General features: G+C 39.4%; 1 protein-coding gene across 7 annotated transcripts in view; it reads right to left on the bottom strand.

Moving 5' to 3' along the window:
• Positions 1-18,918, bottom strand: part of CYRIB (CYFIP related Rac1 interactor B) — a 98,049-nt gene that overhangs the window by 49,365 nt on the left and 29,766 nt on the right. The window contains exon 1 of one of the 7 annotated variants that reach the window (XM_066175953.1): positions 3,946-3,995. The exons of the other annotated variants lie outside the window; for them this stretch is intronic. The gene's annotated coding sequence lies outside the window, so the exon portion shown is untranslated. Of the gene's footprint in view, positions 1-3,945; positions 3,996-18,918 lie in introns of those variants that run through there. 7 annotated transcript variants of the gene reach the window in all.

Here is an 18,918-nt window from a genome sequence, read left to right as displayed (position 1 = left end):
TAAGCTCTTAGCTTAAGCAGTCTGAATGATCTTTTTAGGATCCAATATTTGTTAAAAAAAAAAAAAAGTGCAAAGCTTATGTCTGAGACCTTGAGTAGAAAGTCTCACCCTCAGAAGGTTGTCTGCTGACTCTCAGCTTGTACATCCGCTTCTCACTACCAAGACATTAAAGGTAACTGGACTCCTCTTTCTGCACAGGAAATCTGATGAATTTTCAAGCCATTCTTACACTCCCACATCCTCTCATTTAAGTCTGTACTGAGAGAGCACAAGATCTTTGTTCAAAGGGTATTTGTTGATGCCATCATCTCCAGAGGCATTTTTCCTACATTTAATGTCCAAGTTACAACCTCAGTCAAAACAGGAGCACACCATTTTTTCTATATTACCCTGTATTTGGAGTAACAAAGGAAGCATTTAAGAACAAGTCTTACATTTTTCTGCTTAAGCAAAATATTAAACTCCAATGTTCAAATACTCACACAAGCAGCAAGGTAGTTAGTTCACGCTTTTGAAATCAAACTGTACCCTGGAACATAAGTCAAAAAAAAAAACCACCAAACAACAAAATAACAAATTTTCTATTCAGAGATGTGTCACACTACAAAGCTTTTTTGCTATTCTAAGGCTCGGAAGACTTACTTAAGACTAACAGATTCTAAAGAACCACTTTCCATGAAGAAATACAGCCACAAAACTCAACACATGAAAAAGAACTGTATTACACCAAATTGTGGAATCATGGCCAGCATAATTCTGGTAGACACAAAACTGCTGTATTTCAGTAAAACTCCAACAACAGACATGCAGAGGTAGCAGCTTCCCTTCATGCAATTATCACTAACTTCAGACAGATACCAGCACATTCAACAAGAGTATCATGAGTACAAGCACTTTCAGAATCCTTAAGAAAGTCCTAGGACCAACAGCTTGAAGAGTATCATTGAAAACCAGGGATAAATTGTACTAGTATGTGTAACCAAACTTGAAATTAAAGTGCCTGGCTTCTGCAATCTCCAAATTTAGATCAGGGACTCCATCAAACCATGTGATGACAGAGTTGCTCTACAGGCAGAGCGTGCTTTAGGCTGCTCCTCTATGAGAAACCCACAGGGCCCTTTACCACACCATGCAACCACAGCATGGGCAGTGCCACATACCAGTTAATGTCCAACCAAATGACAGGCAGAGGCTCCTGAGCTCCTCAGAAAGATGGTAACCAGAAAAGTGTGACAGGAATTGTGTAGCAGAAGCCCAGCAGCAAGCTCCAGCTTGGCCAGAGGTACAAACATTCCATCCATGTGTAACTTCCAGCAAGGAGCCGGATCCATCCGGGGTGCTGCAGAACTCATCTGTTCTAGGATGACGATTTAGTGCCTATAGAGTGTGTTGGATTCAGCACAGATGCACAGATTATTACACACCATATATGTGTCTGGAAGCTGACAGAGGAAGGCTACACATATACACAATTAGGTGCACTCAGAAAAGTTAAATCATCTGCTCTAACAGGACTGACTGAGCCCTGTTGACCTCACTAAGTGTAACTACAGAAAGCTTCCATATCTCTCTCAGAAGCAGTCTCAGAGTAAGCAAAGCTAGTTAACTTTCACAATGTTTAGTTTGAGGGTCACTATGCCCAGCATGGGCTAAAAAAAACCCATTACCTACTATGGAATTATTTGTATTGCCATCCATGAACTTACACAATTTATCAGGGACATCTCGTGGCAAAGACACTGCCAAAGAACTGGATGATTTATGGGTGTTCCTATAGCAGAGATCCCCTATAGTAGGAACTTTCCAACAACAGACATTCTCCAGCAATCTCTGAATACTGGAATGTGACAAAAACAAGGCAGAGGAAGTAAGACAACTTACATAATGATAAATCTTGTTAATAAAGATATGCTTGTCACTGTGGCTGAACTAGAAAATTTCTTCTGTCTAATGGTATTGTCATAAGCACCATAGAAAGCTCACAAACCAAGGGAGAGCACAAAGAGCAGCACAAAACCCCTTTGGCTGATCAAGAGGCTTCCAGTAGCTTGTCTTTCAGTAAAAATTAAACTGGCTTTCAAAGATTTAGTAACAAGACAAATATTAACTTATTTATTGTCTCACCACTGAAATCTAGAAATGGATGTTGGCCTTCTGGGCTTCCATCTCATTTTTGTGCCAATTGTTATTTTCTTAAAAATACAAGTATCAGCAAAAATAGTATTAGAAAGAAAGCCACCAACAATGACTAAGATATTCCAGATCTGAAAGCATTAAAAGGTTTCACTTGAATGTACTTTCAGTTAATGCATCACTGCAGAGAAACTAAAGGAGTCCCATATTCGATTACGAACCTTGCTTCTATCTTACAAACATGTTTTATGACGAGTCATTCAACTAGAGAAACTCAGTTCAGTGCTGCAGTAACTAGGGAAACACGCATTTGATCCCTGTTTTTACTACAACTTCCTATTTGCTTCCAGGTAATTAACACTGCCATACCTCAATTCCTTATCTTATCTTTCTTCATGATGAGGCCAAACATTCAACACTGAGAAGGACTTTAGCCAGGTGTGTTGTCTTTGAATTCTGCTACAGCAAGAACTGCTAAGGGCAGCAATAGATAAAGGCATAAGCAGGGAAGAGGCTGTTCAGTGACTCTCCAGGCAGTCAGTGAGGATACTCTGTGTGAAGCACACATGCACCATCCTTCCAAAATCTCTGCACTACATCACGTTACAGACAGAAGTTGCTGAAGCAGTACAGAGTACAAAAATCAGATAATGCATTCCTATCCAGGAAAGATATATATGGTAAACTCTCATCCATCAGCCTGAAAAATAATGGAAGTTACTGTTTTACTGCTGAAAACTTGAGCTTCTTAAGCCTTTAAGTTATGGCCCTACAGACAGCAAGAAGTAATCATTTGAGACAGTCCAGTCTAATCCTGGACATAAACAGTAACTTCACTTAATATGAATATTACAGTTCAAAAAAAAATTTTATTAAGACTATTCAGAATTATAAAATCATTCTAGTGTTCCAAACTGCTGATCAAATTATCCTTTCACAAAGATAACAAATAAAAAGAATTTAAAAAAATGAAAAGATGCACATGTCAAACAATGTGCTTGAGGAGAAAAAAATGAAGTTTCATCCAGATAAACCAACTTCAGCACTGGCTACTGCTGGATTATTGGAGAGGAATGTCATAAGATGCCCTGTAGTTAGAACACACTTCTTAAAAAACGACACTGAACCTACACTGGGACAATTTCCTAAGACGAAAAATGACCATAAATATACAATTCGCATTTTAGTAGGTGTATTTAAGTCAAATTTATAGAAAAAGCTGCTCCCAACGGAAGAAGCCTTTGAGCAAAAGAAATTTGTGCTCAGACCATTAACAGGATCCACAAATTCCAATCTCTCATACAACAAGAGTCTATAACAAGTCTATAGAACTAGTGAAGAATGAACCACACCTGGTAAAGTAAAACCAGCTCTTTGTTTTGCTGGTCAGCCAGACTGTCCTCCATGATCATGAACACCACACTTATGACACAATAGAGAAGTCATTAAGCAGTTCATAAGATCATGAAACATGTTCTCAAGAACCAGGCAAGCAAACAAGAACAGTTCAGAAAGGTGGCATCTCTAACTCCGGACACTCCTAACAGCAGAGCAGCTACTCTTCCTCTGCCTACTATGAAACCAGCAAATACAACATACTATAAAAGTAGATACAAAACCTGTAACTTCAGGCACACAGACCTTGCCCTAAAAGGTGTCACATCCTGTAAATACCACAATACAACAATAACAAGACCTAATTCACTGAGAAACCCAATACTTGAGGCAGTTTCTGGAGCCCCATGTGCCACGGCACCACAAGAGCAACACATGGTAGGAAATCAAACTGTGAGGAAATAATGTCTTCCTTACCTTAAACTCTCGTACACACTTCCAAAGTTCTGATTATCACAAGGAATTATCAAAAGGTATTTTACAGACTTTTAGTTTCTTCCACTGAGCTCTCTGCCTGGAATGGGAAAGAGCTGCTTCAGCACTCACTTATGTCAAGGATCACCATTACAAAAAGGTTCATTGGGGTAGTGCCAAGCCACTGAAGCAAATTTATTTCAGAAAACAGAGCTATAACTTTTCTACTAGACAATAAAAGCTACTGCTTGAAGGCAGTGATTCTCAGCCTCCTTCCAACTGCAGCTCTTCCTACTTTTTGTCATAATAAGCCCTAACTCTGCCAGCCCAAAGGCAGAACGCTTACTTTACTTCCTCTGAGACGTGTGACTGCAAGAGCAGGGGAATGGCAAACAGGATCATGTCCCAGCACACAAACTCAAGTAGAATTAAGTCACACACACAGTAACCTGGAAGTTCAAAAGATACACAAGGTGAAAAGAAGTGTACTTAAGAACAGATAGGGATAAAAAATGGGTCAGGGAGAGGGACAGAAAAAGAGACACAAACAGAAACTAGCCCACAGATGGCTACACTTGATCCATTCTACTCTTCAGAATGCTGCTTCACAATAGTCACTGCACCCTGGGCTCCCACAAAGCTGCTGTCTTGTACTCACAAAAGAATAACAGCTCTAGAATTTCTTGCTTAAATTGAATTAATATTTCATACTATCAATTTGATGACCATCAAAGTTCCATTACAATTCCTAGTAAGTAAATAAAACACTTAAATACAGGGCATGCATTTCACATCTTACACTACTTTAGATATTTACAATGGGGAAGTGAGGCAAAGAACCCAAAACATCATGCACTCTTTTCATAAAAACTGCCCTAAATTACACTCAGCCACATCAGCACCCTTCATAAGTTAACACACAGAAACATGCTCTACAGAGAGCAACATAACAGTTTAGTGTTTTAACCTGAATCTGTTGCTACCTTTCATCAGAAATCAGAGCTCCACAAAAGTTTTCTTAACTAAGAAGTCTTTTGAAAGCTTGAGTATTAACAATGTCTTAATACATTCTATTATCTGTGTGACTGTTCAAGACTTTGAATCTGCCATCAAGCTGCATGCTCCCTCACCCTCAACAGGCTTCTCTGGTGTGCAAGCATTGTTATCAGCCACATTCAAATCACTAAAGCACTCAAGTGTTGCAACACAGTTTAAAGTCAACACCATAAACACCATTCCGAATATGCAAATTCATAGCTTTCAGCCTTCTCCTTAGTGTGCTGAAGAACAAAAAACTTACTTTTGGCCAGTTTACTTTTTAAAAATGCCTAGCTCGATATTTTAATAGAAAATGAGCACTTCTGAAATGACTGACCCTGAAGACTTTGCTACCGCTTTCAATAGTTCTAACCAAGTCTACTTTTCCCTATTTATAGAATTGATACTCAGAGGCTAAAGTAGACACTACCCAAAGTTAGAAAAACCAGAACCTGTCCACATACATTTTTTTCCCCCATTTCAGAAGGCAAAAAGCAAGCAACTCCAGATCCACAACTTAGTTAAGAAGACAAAAAAGATGTCCTACAACTATTTGAGGAGAAGAAACCAGGCCAAATAGTACAAGCCTGGGAGAAATCTCTGTATATGGAAGCAAGTCCCTGGGCAAATTATTCAAATATGAATAAACTTTGCACTTACCTGAGGGGAAAATGAAGAAGTATCTGCAGTTACCAGCCTTGTTCTTATAAATCTCTTAACTCAGAACTACTCCAAACAGTAAGTTTTACAGCTGTGCTGCATCACAGTTAAAAGCAGGCTTTCAGCCTACCAACTGTTACTTGACTAAAAGGGGAAGTTAAGCAAGTTCCAGTATCTGTTCAGCCAGTCTAGATTAATGTACTTCTACTTTTAAAGATTCTTTAATTTACACTGTCTCTAGATAGCTACAATTACAAAGAAATGCAGAAGAGCATTCTTAATTGGCAAAGAAGTCTTGGCAGTTTGTTCTTTTCCATGGCAGAAAAGAGATAAAAATCAAGGAATGCCATTCCTGGATACTTGCAGTGAGGAGATGGCATACAAACTGTGAAGGCAATTTTGTGGTACTTATATGAACAGGCAAAGAAAAAGGATGAATTCAATACCCCCTTGTAGGGGAAGGGAGTCTCCCATTAAATTCTAAAGTACATATAAAACCAACATTAAACTGGCACAACTATACAGAATTCAAAGGCAGGCATCAGGGCAATCAATCTCATGTTACTCCTGAATCTGACAGTGAAGATTGCTTGTGACAAAGATCACAGGATTAAATTTATCTGCAAACTTTTATTTAAAGCATTTGCCTTCACAACTTTGATGGAAGGATATACTATAAAAGGTATTTGCAAGACTGTAAGTGGCTCCTACCTTAAAGATCTGTTTTGTCATCAGACCTGAAAATGCCCATTTCTCCTCCCAACAAAAATAAGATTAACTTGCATGAATTACCAGCTTTTTCTTTCCTTGAAAAACATCTAAAAACAGGAAGGATGCTGGAATTTACAGACATAATCCATTCAGGTCCCCACAAGTAACTTGTCACTGACAACCGTTTATTGAAATTGAATTAGTAAGAATTATTGCTACTTCTTTACAAGCCTGATACTGTCAGAGGAAAAGCCTTGAAGACAGAAGGTTTTGAGACTTAAAACTGCTGAAATTGAAAATGAACATAATGAACTATAAACTCTGAAAAGAACTACTACAAATTTATTTAAGCTTAGAAGGAACTACTGGACAGAGGTAGTGGTAAGAGGCAATATTAACCACTTTATCACCAGTCCCCATTATCTCCCAGGGGAGACAGGAAGACACATCTTTTATTGCTGTACAGCACAGAAAGGTTAGCTCAGAGAAGGAAGGAAATTTAAAAAAAAATTATAAAAATCAGAAGGGGGGAAGGCTGTCATGCCAGGAACACAGTTAAAGCCATGCTGTAAATGATGTAAGTGGTTCCAAGAAGGCAGCTGTAGTTATGGGTTATGTAGCAGTCTGTCTTTTCACCAAAGTCAAAATTCCATCAATGTCTGTGTTACAACAAAGGAGTTCTGCCTGTCAAGTACTTGCAGGATTTAATATCTGTATACACTTACACCTTTCCACCATCAAACCATCAAAAACAATCTCAATTTTCTTGTTTATAGATTAGAGTTAAACTGCAACTTTCATCAAACACCTTTAATTCCAGAGGCATTGCCATTCACACCACTGCTTCAGCCTAACTCCAATCTCAAGCACACACAGCCCTCGACACAAAAAGCATGACAGTCAGTCAACATGTTACAGTTACATCCTCAAACAGATCTCAGTTTTACTTTTCATGTTTATTCAACACAATTCCTCCCAACTCCTACGAATAAATCAAGGTTTCTTTCCCATTGGCTTTACTCTTTAAAGACTGCAACACCACAGAGATTGTCAAGTACTCAGAAGTTCCCCAGAATGCCACCATGTACACTTATGTAGTGAGACTTATCTTCTGAGTTTACACAGCAGAGATTTATTATCAGTTGAGTTTTAGTTTAGTTTCTTTTCCCTTTTTTCTAACCTTTCACCCTATCTTTCATACAGCTGAACCTAGACCTTCTACTTAAAGTCACTTCAAGCTGCATCATGGGAAGAAAACTAGAGTCCATTCCCATGAGATAGTTTTATATGTAGATGTCTAAAATCAGGTCTAACCAAGTGGTGCTTAATGAGATAAAAAGAAGAAAAAAGTACTTTTTCCTTGCACAACACAGATAACAGCAAAAAGAACTTGCTGGTATGTGTATAATTTTTTTTCATTTCCCCAGACACCTTTTACAGCACCGTGCCAGTTACTGTAACAGTAGCCAGCAAAATGTGCTGCTGTGCAGTTGGGACAGCCATCACTTCCTGCCCATCTTTACACACGTGCACAAAAAGCTGCTACTCAGCAATCAAAATTCTTGTAAGTTGAAAAAACGTCACTTATAAATACTGCCAAATTCTTGTTTCAGTTACATGCACAATTTATATCAGTTTTATACCAAGATACAGTCTAGAGTTTATGTTTCTTTGTGAATATGACAACTACAAAGACTGTGATTCCCAATTTTATTTAAATAGATCAGTCTGCCAGCACTATCTGGGAGACCAGTACTTAATTCAAATTTGCTTTGAGACAACAGGTTAGTTAAACAAGGTCTTAAATAACGGCTACAGTGCAGAGACATGTCACATTTGGAATAGATTTTTGAAAGGATCAGAAGTCAAGCATTGGTTTCAAAGAAATCTGATCCTGGAAGGATGTCCTACTTAACTTCTTGGTAGGACTTATGTTTAACATGAAATGCAAATCAACAAAATCTTGTATCTTTAGGATATTCTATAACTGCCAGCATTACATATGCCAACAGTTTCCCAGGCTACTTTCCCTGGCAGCACAAAGAATATATAAAGCATATTCAGTAAGAGTAAACTCAAACTTTCCTTGACAACATGTTATTGACTGCCTCTGATGGACTTAAGATTAGGCCAAACTGTTCATAATTTTTAGCTGGAAAAAAGTTCATTTCAATTCTCCTGGCTGAGAAGATTAAACTAGGAGTTTATACAACTGCTCCTTCTTTCCTAATAGTATAGGAGGGAAAAAGCCACACAACAGATCAAAACATTCACAAGTCCAAAAATTAACTTGCTTTAAGTTGTTTTTCAGATTCTGAAGTACTCAACTACTGAAGTACTCAACAGAACAAGATAGAAACAAGTAACAAAAACCATGAATGCATAATGCAAAATCAACACACATCACCAGATCAGAGAAAGATCTCAAAACAGATTTTCCCAATGCATCGCTTCCTGGCAAGAAGCACAGAATCAGAATGGTTTGGGTTAGAACAGACTTTTAAAGGTCATCTAGTCCAACACCCTGCCATGGGCAGGGACATTTTCAACTCATCAGCTTGCTCAGACCTGGCTCTGAATGCTACCAGGGATAGGGCATTTACCACCTCCCTGGGCAACCTGTGCTGGTGTTCCATTATTTTCATTGCAAAACATTTCTTCCCTAGTCTAAATCTGGCCTCTTCTAGTTCAAAACCATTGCCTCTTGTGCTAGTGCAACGGGCCATGTTGAAAGTCTGGCCCCATCTGTCTTTCAAGTTCTCCCTGGGTCCTGGAAGGTGCTCTAAGATCTCCCCAGGGCCTTCTCTTCTCCAGGCTGAATGACCCCAGCTCTTTCCACCTGCCTTGTAAAGAAAAAGTGCTTCATCCCTCTGATTATTTCTGTGGGCCTCTTCTGGACTCACACCAACAGGTCCCTGTCTCTGCTGTGCTGAGGACTCCTGAGCTGGACACAGTATTTATTCCACATGAGGTCTTGTGAGAGCTGAGGGGCAGAACCACCTCCCTTGACCTGCTGGCCCTGTTGCTGGGGATGCAGCCCATCACTGGCCCTGGGATGCAAGTGCACACTGATGGCTCATGTCGAGCTTCTCATCCACCAACACCTCCAAGTCTTTCTCCTCAGGGCTGCTCTGAACCCCTCCATCCCCCAGCCTGCATTGATACCAGGGCTGCCTGTACCCAGGTTCCAGACCTTGCACTTGTCATTGCTGAACCTCTGGCTCTGGGCAGCAACATCCTCAGACACTGCGCTGCCCTCCACATCCAAGCTATTGGGAACCCAGCAGGAGACCTTCCACTGCCTGATGAGATGTACTGAATTGCTTCTCGGACAGCCAGGATGGCCCAAGAAACGTCCCCATGGGACTGGCACTGGCAGAGGCATCTCCCACTACAGACCTGGCTTGCTCTCACACCCCAGAGATGCTCTCTGCTGACTACAGCATCCCTGACACCTCCCACACTGACCTGAGTCTCAAACAACACAATACCATGAGGACAGGACCCCAGGAGATGTGATGTAGAGACAGCCTTGTCACTGACCCAGCCTGGCAGGCTGGAGAAGTGGGGGGGGAAGCATAAAACACCTTTCCAAAACCACACAGGAAGTGCACGGCTCCCTCAGTCAGCAGAGGGTGAGGGGAATCAAACCCACAGAGCTCAGGTGGAGCTTGGAGGGCTGGGGGCAAGTAGTACACTGGGAAGTTGGTTGTGTTACATTATTTAAGTTCTTGCTGCATCTTTACTCTTCATTTTTTCATGTAGCATGCTGAACTATATGTAGGCTATTAACATCATAAAAAAAGCAAAGCCACCAAAAGAGCTACAAAAAATCAGTTTATATAATATTTTAAACACAAACAGGAATGACTGTAACTAAAAACCCCGAACTACATCTGCTAGCAGAAAAATCCCACTTTCACGCAGCAATACCCATCAAGTTCCGTTTCGTGCAGATCAGTATCAACAATTCCGTTTTTATAGTATTCTCACAAAATAAAGAAAACATTACTGGCACGGAAAAGCAACCACACAGTAAATACAGCACTACCTTTATACAGAATTGTACAATTCCATACTAAACAAAACTAACAGGGCAAGTGCAGCTCTGTTTAAAATTACAGTAGCTGTTAATCAGCAAGTATTTTCTTCCTGCCCTACTCTCCCCCCAGTTTTAGCACAGTTTGCATCAAACAAGCAAAAGACTAAGTTTATTTTCCATTCAGCAGGTTAACCTGTTTCTCTTGCTGAACACAGTAGCAAAAAATATACTCCAGCTGAAGATTAACCCAGTCAAAAAATTTGGATTTGCAATGCAGGAATGCAAACAAGTTGACTGACATCAGTATGCAGGTGATGGGGGTTTGATTAGAGCCCACATCAGCAGCTTTAGAAAATCACCTTCCACCCTGAAAAGTGACACATGAATAATTACTCAGCAACCTTTATAAAGGAGACTACCACAGGAATGACATGAGATCCTGACTTAGGACTATTTCAGACACAGCTCTCAAGGTACAGGATTTTGTATGTAGTGGCCTTAAATAAAAAAGGGTGATTGGCCTCCCTCACTCTTTATTCTTTGGTGTCGAAAAAATCTCACAATCAGTATCCCAACCAGCACTACCACTAACTTTAAATACACTGATTTTCAGCACCGATACAAGAATAAGTACAGACATGTTCCTATTTTTACAGAAGTTATAAACTCAAGCATTACTTAAAGCTGAATATTGTCATTGTAACACAAGATTTTTTCCTGGAAAATCCTTTCTTTGTCTCCATTCTTGCTAAAATCCAAAGACAAAGAAAAGCCCTGACTTTTCTTTTTAAAAGTTCAAAGGACCTTGACACTGTGCACAGGCCATTACTCAGTACACTCACATGTATTAAATGCAAATGGGTGTTTTTTGCAATGTATAAACAGCCAAAATGATTCACACCAAGGGCTCACCTTGTCCAACAGCAGGAATTTAGGGAAATATCTTTGGGACCACTTCAGAGGTAATGCAGAAACTACCTGAACTACAGGTTATCCCTGCAAATTTGGTATGAACATCTTCTGCCTCTCCATTCAATAGTGACAGCAAGTGCCACAGCCCAGTTAGGTACTGTGTGAGGGGAGGCGGGAAAAAAAGAGCCTGATTTATTTTACAGATATTGTCTGATAACTGGGTGCCAACTTCCAGTGCCTTGAAGAAAAGTTCCTGATTCTGTCAGCCTGTGCTATATACTTTATTTAATATACCTTTACCACACTGCCTTTCAATTTCCTTAAAATCAAGGTCTCAGGTATTCTGTTTAACAAACTACATTTACATTCTAAGATTTCCAATCACCTTACACATTAGCTTGGTCTATGACCAGCTTTTACAGAAAGCAGACATATATGTTAACTTGCTAGCCAGGAAAGTAGGTCAACCATTTACTGACATCCATGCAGACTTAATATCTGCAAACAAGCAGAAAAAGGCAGTGATGGTATGGTGGGGTTTTGTTTGGTTCATCTGGACTCTTCAACCTTTATTAGAACAAGGCTGATCTACAGAAGCTTCAAGGAGTTTCTTTAGTCTATTCCTAAAGTCCTGGATGACTGTACTCTTTTAAAGGGCACCTGAACAGATCATTAATCCAACACTGAGCCCACAAGATCGCAGCTTTAACGAAGTCCATCTTCTGCCACCCATGTGTTCTCCTTCCATCTCTACTGCCCTGAAGGTCTCTCCTTTTTCACTTACCCTGTAGCTCAAATTGGAGCATAACAGATCAAGAGCAAGTATATAGTGCAGAAGTCCGGAATCAGCAATCAACCAGGTCTCAGTTGCCTCCCAAACTTTTCTTCCTACTGCCAAAGTACTGGGAATCACCACTCGCCTCGGCTGCCAGGAGAAACTGCTGGTATGGCTGTGCAAGTCTCTCCCCTGGCTCAGAGGTACCACCAGCTGTGACTTGTGCTGACTTTTGGGAGGGTTTTTTTCTTGGTTCTTTATTTATTATAAAACTTTACTACAGTACGTGGTCCATCCTCCAGTCTGGGGAAAATAAAACCAGTTTCAGTAATGCCACGAAGGAGGTAACTTTCCTGGGACTACGGACTACACTAGAAAAAGTGGAATAAAGACATCTGCTGCTTCTTAGCTAGCACGCTATTTTTAGACAAAGAAAACTACCATAAACCAAGAAGTTTAATATTTATGATTGCCACTTTGGTTTCTAAATTTGTATTGAATACAAATTTATTTTGAAACAATAGATGACAGGAATAATCACATTCAGGCCTCTTAAGTGACAAAATGATTAAAGTATCTATAAAAATGGAGAACCAGTAGTATTATCATCCTCCTATCCACACTTCTCATGTTTGCACACCAGTGTCGGCAAACTTGCATCCACCACCTCAAACTCCCCTCTCATACCAGCAAGGACACAGAGCATTTTGCTCCCACAACTGAAAAACATGGGGAAGGAAGAATGGGATTTGATACTCCTTTGGACTGAAATTATTTAAGTGAGGGAGTAGGTTACTTTTGTTGTAGTGACACACAAGATGTCATTACATGCAGTGTCTTTTTTCCATAAATCCAGGACACTCACACTGCTGTGCTGTCCCTGTCATGAACAGCACAACAGCTCTGCACTTATTTAGCACCATACAGAGCCCTCTGCAGAGGTCTGCTGTAAGTTCAGAACAGGAGACCAGCCTTAATTTCATGTTTCCTTCCTTCTGTAAGGTTGAGTCACATCCTTAGGTCTCCTTTTAGAAATCTAAAAAACCATGGTAGAAGAAAGAAAGAAAAAAGAAAATAAGAAAAAAAAAAAAAACAACAAAGAAAAAACCCACACAACCGCCCCCCCCCCCCCCCCCCCCCCCACCTCAGCCTTTAACAGAGAAGCCTTGCATTCAGGGGAAGATAAATAACTGCCAAAGGCCACAGTTCAATTCTTTGGCTCATCTTCTGCTGTGTCAGAAAAGAGAAATGCACACCTTTTTTCCTGTTAGAAGCAAAACCTGATGCTCTTCACAGCCAGACAACTTTGTCAAAGGATTTCAAAGATAAATGAAAGGAGTTAACATTTATGAGTGAATAATGCAGACAAATTCCTCATTTGGAATACAAATTACTCTATCTACTGCATTAAAAACAAAACAAAACAAAAAAAAAAACAAACTCAAACCCAAACACCCTCACATGGGAGAGAGCAGACAGTTCATTCAACTAGCTATAAATACAAAGCCTTTTTACACAGCAAGTTCAAAAGTATCAAATTAAGATCTGTATTTACTTCCTTTGGTCTCACTAGCACTTTAAATAAAATATTTTAAGTTGTGACTGCCAGAGATGAAACAGTTTTTGCCTTACTTCCTCTGTTCTACCAACAGCAACACCACTGGGCTAACATGGGTAAGTTCACTGTTAAAACTACTACAAGCCCACAAGTTGTTTGTTTGAAGTCTGGACCAGTTCCACAAGCCTGTTTTGTGCAGCCCAACCAGTACACAGGCTGGGGCAAGCAGAACTGTGAACTTAAGTAAGTCCAAGGTTTAGACGACTACTTCTATTTATGCAATAGAAAACTACAGCTCATTTCATCACACTGAAATAGATGGACCTTTCAAATCACCTACCCTGCACACCTGTATGACCACAACAATTAAGTAGCTGGGATTAGAGCATCTCACTCCACAAAAAAAATTAAATAATATCTCAGATCAGCTGGTACAGCTGTTTCTATTCCATCTATTGAATTCTGAAAAAAGTATTTGCATATCCCAGAGTATTTCATATCATGTGTTTAAATATATCTTATATTGATGTATTATAAATAGCATGTTTACAAGTATTATGCAATAGAATATGTATTTCTATCCAAACCTTCCAGTGAGTCAGAAGCTGGGCCATGAGACAAATGCAAATAAAATAATTTTCTTATAAATATGATAAGCGGATAGAATTGATCCCCTATTACCAGGCAAATAGACTAGATAACATATTTCCATCCTTTCCGTTCTGGGTAAGTCAAAAGTACTGATATTACCGTTTCAATCTTTATATGTGCTGCAGTTTTCTATAAACACAAGTGAGATAAAATACATGTAAGTCAATAGTAAGAGGTGCAAGTCTCATTAAGATGGGATAGTTCTGGGGCTGAACTTTCACAAGTATTTTCCAAAATAATTTCTTTCAAATGTAGCTAGCTATTAAAACAGCAATGCAGCATGTTTGAAAATCATGACCATACTATTTCTATTTAAAGATTAATTCAGTCCCACTTCATAAGGTACAGAGTCAACTATTTGGCACAGGTACTATAGGCAAAGGAGGAACTAATCACAAAGTTTCCAGGCTACTGTGCCGAGACAAACTTCCCCTACAGGCTTCCTTTTGTAAGAAACCTACAAAATTTGGAGGGGGAAGGATATTGACTGCACCTGTCTAAGAAAAACATTCCTTTTTCAAACATTTTCAAGAAAAATTACAAAGGCCAAGACAGATTTTCAGAATAACTGCAATATAACTAAGAAATGCATAAATGTATTTCACTGTAAAATCTCAGGCAGTAGATGCTGAATTTAATTCTTTTCAAATGATACTCGAAAAGTTTGAAGTATTGACCTTGAAGATCAGTTTCACTGCAAAACAAAGATTTTTTTTTTTTTCTAGAAGCACTGCTTTGGAAAAGAGTAGTGTCTCATGGCTCCTCACAAAGAAGAAAAGTTCGCTTCTGCACTATAAACCTCACCCAGACCCAAAAGGAGTACTTGTCAGAAATGCAAACCAGACTACTACAGTCTGCCCCAATTACAAGTACTGAGAAACCCTGAGAACATTAAAAAAAAAAAAAAAAAAAAGATGCCATGTCCTATTCAACAAGCCATCCCCAATTCCAAAGCACAGTTCAAAGAGAACCCCACTGGACTCCTGGCCTGACTGGCCCTGCATTCAGAACTGACAAACAGGTTCTCCATCAGGAGCAGGGGGCTTGGCACTAGGTGATCTTTCAGGTCCCTTCCAACCCAAACCATTCTATGATTCTGTGAAAAAAAAAAAAAAAAAAAAAGGAAAGTTCAAACACAAAATTCAAACTACTTCCTTTTCAGGCAGTTGTAGCCTCAGCCTAGCAGAGATGATTACAAATAATCGTGACGCTAAATGAAAGAAGCAGCAGGATAACAATCAGACCTACTGAACTACTCAATTAGACTCTACTAGTAGCTCTTTTTACTTACTCTAAGCTTTCTGGTTTAGGAGCATTCAGGGGAAGCATAAAGCACAGAAATGGCTGGTAAGAGCAAAAGAAAACACAAAGAATGCTATCTATGTCAGATATTTCCTGAAGTACAAGCAAGAAGAGCCTTTTACGTAAGTGCTAAATAAAAGATAAGGAAGGACAGAGAAGTGAGAGTGAAACGATCTGAGCAGACATAAAACAAGAGCATGAACCCCACCTTCCAGCTACCTCTATTCCAGCACTGCAGGCAGGACACAGCCTCCACGTTTCCGCTACAGCCAGTCCTGCACCAGCAGCCTCAGCAATTCCTGAAGCAGAGCACAGCTGACAGCAGTAAGGCAGGGATGATGTTACACACAATAACCGCCTGATAAGAGAGAAAATACTTTTACAAGGTGCCCTCTTTCAGTGAAGGGCAGCCGATGAAGTGTAGAAATTCATACTCTGGGACTGCCTAAGGCAAGGGGAAAAAAGAATACCTTGAATAAACCAGTTTTAAATCAACAAAGAAACTACACACAAGCACTTCAAAGAATTAGGGTATTTACAAAGCCCTATGATGACTGCTCAGACATATCTAACAAGGCTTTCACTCACTGTCTTCAATTTTTTTCTGTCTCTGGATTTCCAAAAAGTTGTAGCATAAGCTAGAACACTGTCCTTGGAAAGAGATACACTGAAGTACCAACATAATATAGCCTATCTTTCTTATGATTAAGTCATGAAGTAATATCTTGAACAGAGAAATGAAATTTGGGCTCACTTACAACACATAACAAAAACAAAACACCAATCCTTTCCCAGAGAACAACATTTTCCCAAGTAAATACTTTTTTTGTTGTTGTTTGTTTATTTTTTGTTGGGCTTTTTTTTTTTTTTCAAACTCTGATTCAGAACCAGGAAATAGACCATAGCACAACAATTGTGCTTTTCATTTTAAAGACAGCATTTGACTTTCAACCTTTTTTTTTTTAACATGCTAAAATACTAAGCCCAAAGATGGCATGTTCTCTGAGGAAGTAAAAGCTATGTCACTGTGGAAGACAAACACAAATTACTGGATCTTAGTAAGTGATTTTTAGTTCCTTCACTGAAGCTATGGCATATATACCAAAACCACAAAATTATGCAGTACTGAACCATTCTGGCAGTGTTGTAAATCCAACACATTATGAGAAATCAAACTTTATTGTACACAGCATTTTTTATTTCCTGACAACTGTCAGCAACACACAGTGCCCTGATGAGGGAATGTGTGCATGCCTGGCCCCCGGCAGGGAGGACCTGCCCTCAACAGATGGAACACGAGCAAAAACAAAGGCTGCATCACTCATATACCAAAACAGGGACTTAAAGTCACTGAACTATTTGGACCAGTAATTAAAATATTAGTTTCCTAAAAGTACATGTGAGTTCTACATCAGCTCAAATTTGCTTTGGATAGAAACTGCTCTGCTGGAATAGTGTCTTGAGACACAATCCAGCTGACTACCTGCACAGTATGCAGACACACCGAGCACATGGTTGCACGTGTGGTGGCACAGATTTATACACACACAAACATCTACACACACGGAGAGTAACCAAGATACAAACTATATCACTTTATTGCATTCCATCCTCTGGAGACAGATGGCTTTTGATTAAGTTGTTGTTTTGTTTTTGTTTTTTTTTTTTATTAGGTTGGTTGCTTTTTTCTCCCTTTTTAAACGAAGTTTTATCATGACTGTACTTCCTTTTCTTTTTAGTGCTGCTACTCCAGCTCTCTCCTGACTCACCCACACGTAGCTATGCTTCAGCATGTTGCAGTTCGTGTTCTTTTATAAAGTGTCACTACAATTCTTACTTGAACTGAAGAGACTTAAATTGAATAAATCCGCCCACAGAGGTAAAGGTGGGCAGAGCTGACAGATCACATAACTAAACACACAAAAGGCCTACAAAAGGCCAGAAACAGCACATGAGATTCCAATTGTTTAAAATCTTCGTTTATGTGTCCTTTTCCACATGAAAGTACCTCAGGTTTGAACACTAATCTTTGTCACATTCCCAGTATCACATAAGAAGCCAGCTGTGCTTCTGAGAAACCCAGACTGACTCTTGACATCAAAAGCAATCCCACGATCATTCTCTTCTCTAACTTAATACTGAAGAGAGATTTGCTACCAAATAATGCCACACCTTCAAGAGAGAGAAAGTTTCCACCAAATTTATTCTATAGCAGAAGTATTTCTCGTCCTCCAGGCTGAAAAGCTGGTCAGCCAAATATTAACTGAACATAAGCCAACATAGAAGGTCTGGCAAAAAAAAGACAAAACACCACAGCTCTATCAGCAGAGGCTACTGGTCTTTTCTTTACCCAGGAATAAATATTTTTTCCTTTTTTTTCTTTTTTTAGAAAAAAAAAACCTATATAATTTTCTAACCAGAATAAACTTAATTCATAGTATTTCTCTTTAAAAAAGAAGCTTCCAAGAAAAACTGAGCAATGAGCATGATTCAAAATAAAAATAAATTTAAAAAAATTTAAAACACACACACCATCAAAAACCCCAAGAGGTAGCAAAAGGTTTTTTACTACTGCTTCTACTGAGAGAAGAAACAGCAGCTGTATACTTCTTACCTTGGTTGATACAGTTTCATTCCTATAGAGAAACTCAAGAAGCCACAAGGATCTCCAGAAAGAACTTACAGGAGCAGTGGTGAAAGAAGGACAGAACTGTCAAACTAAACAGATAAGCTGAGCAATGTGGACAACTGAGAGACTCCCACCTGAAAGAGAGAAAACAGTTCATCCCTCCTTCCCTCACCATAAAGCCAAGAACGGAATTCATTGCCCACAATTCTGTTAATAAGGCTGCAACACCACTTCAACTTCTCCATAAACACCAAGTAGGTGTCTTTTTACAACGTGCCAGTTTGGCCCTAAAGCTGTGTGAAAGCAGCACAGATAGGAATGCATCCATACCAACCAAATGCTTAAAGGAGCTCCTAACACCAGAGTACAAGTTCTCCAGAGTCACACAACCCGGGAATTAACACTTCCTAATTTCTCTGAGCAAGGGACATAGTTACAAAAGAAGCAACTAGAAACAACTTAGCCTTTTGAATGGCCATGTCCTGCTGCTGCAATGCCCAGCAAGACCCGGAGCGCTGCCTTGTTCTCTGATCCGACTGGGGCAACTACATGCCCGAAGAGACTACAAACACAAGAAATAAGTGAGGTTAGAATTCATTATTAAAAGGGAATCATAGTAAGAGAAAAGTAGCAAGTTCTACGTGGATGTGGCTGCAATATGTAAAGCAGTCTAAAAAGAGTCAGGTTACAGTCATTTC

Source organism: Chamaea fasciata, unplaced genomic scaffold (assembly GCF_029207755.1).
Source record: "Chamaea fasciata isolate MVZ Bird 193981 ecotype frontalis unplaced genomic scaffold, bChaFas1.0.hap1 SCAF_1, whole genome shotgun sequence".
Lineage (NCBI taxonomy): Eukaryota > Metazoa > Chordata > Aves > Passeriformes > Sylviidae > Chamaea > Chamaea fasciata.
Note: the sequence above shows the minus strand (reverse complement) of the source record. Positions and strands in the feature narration are given on the sequence as shown.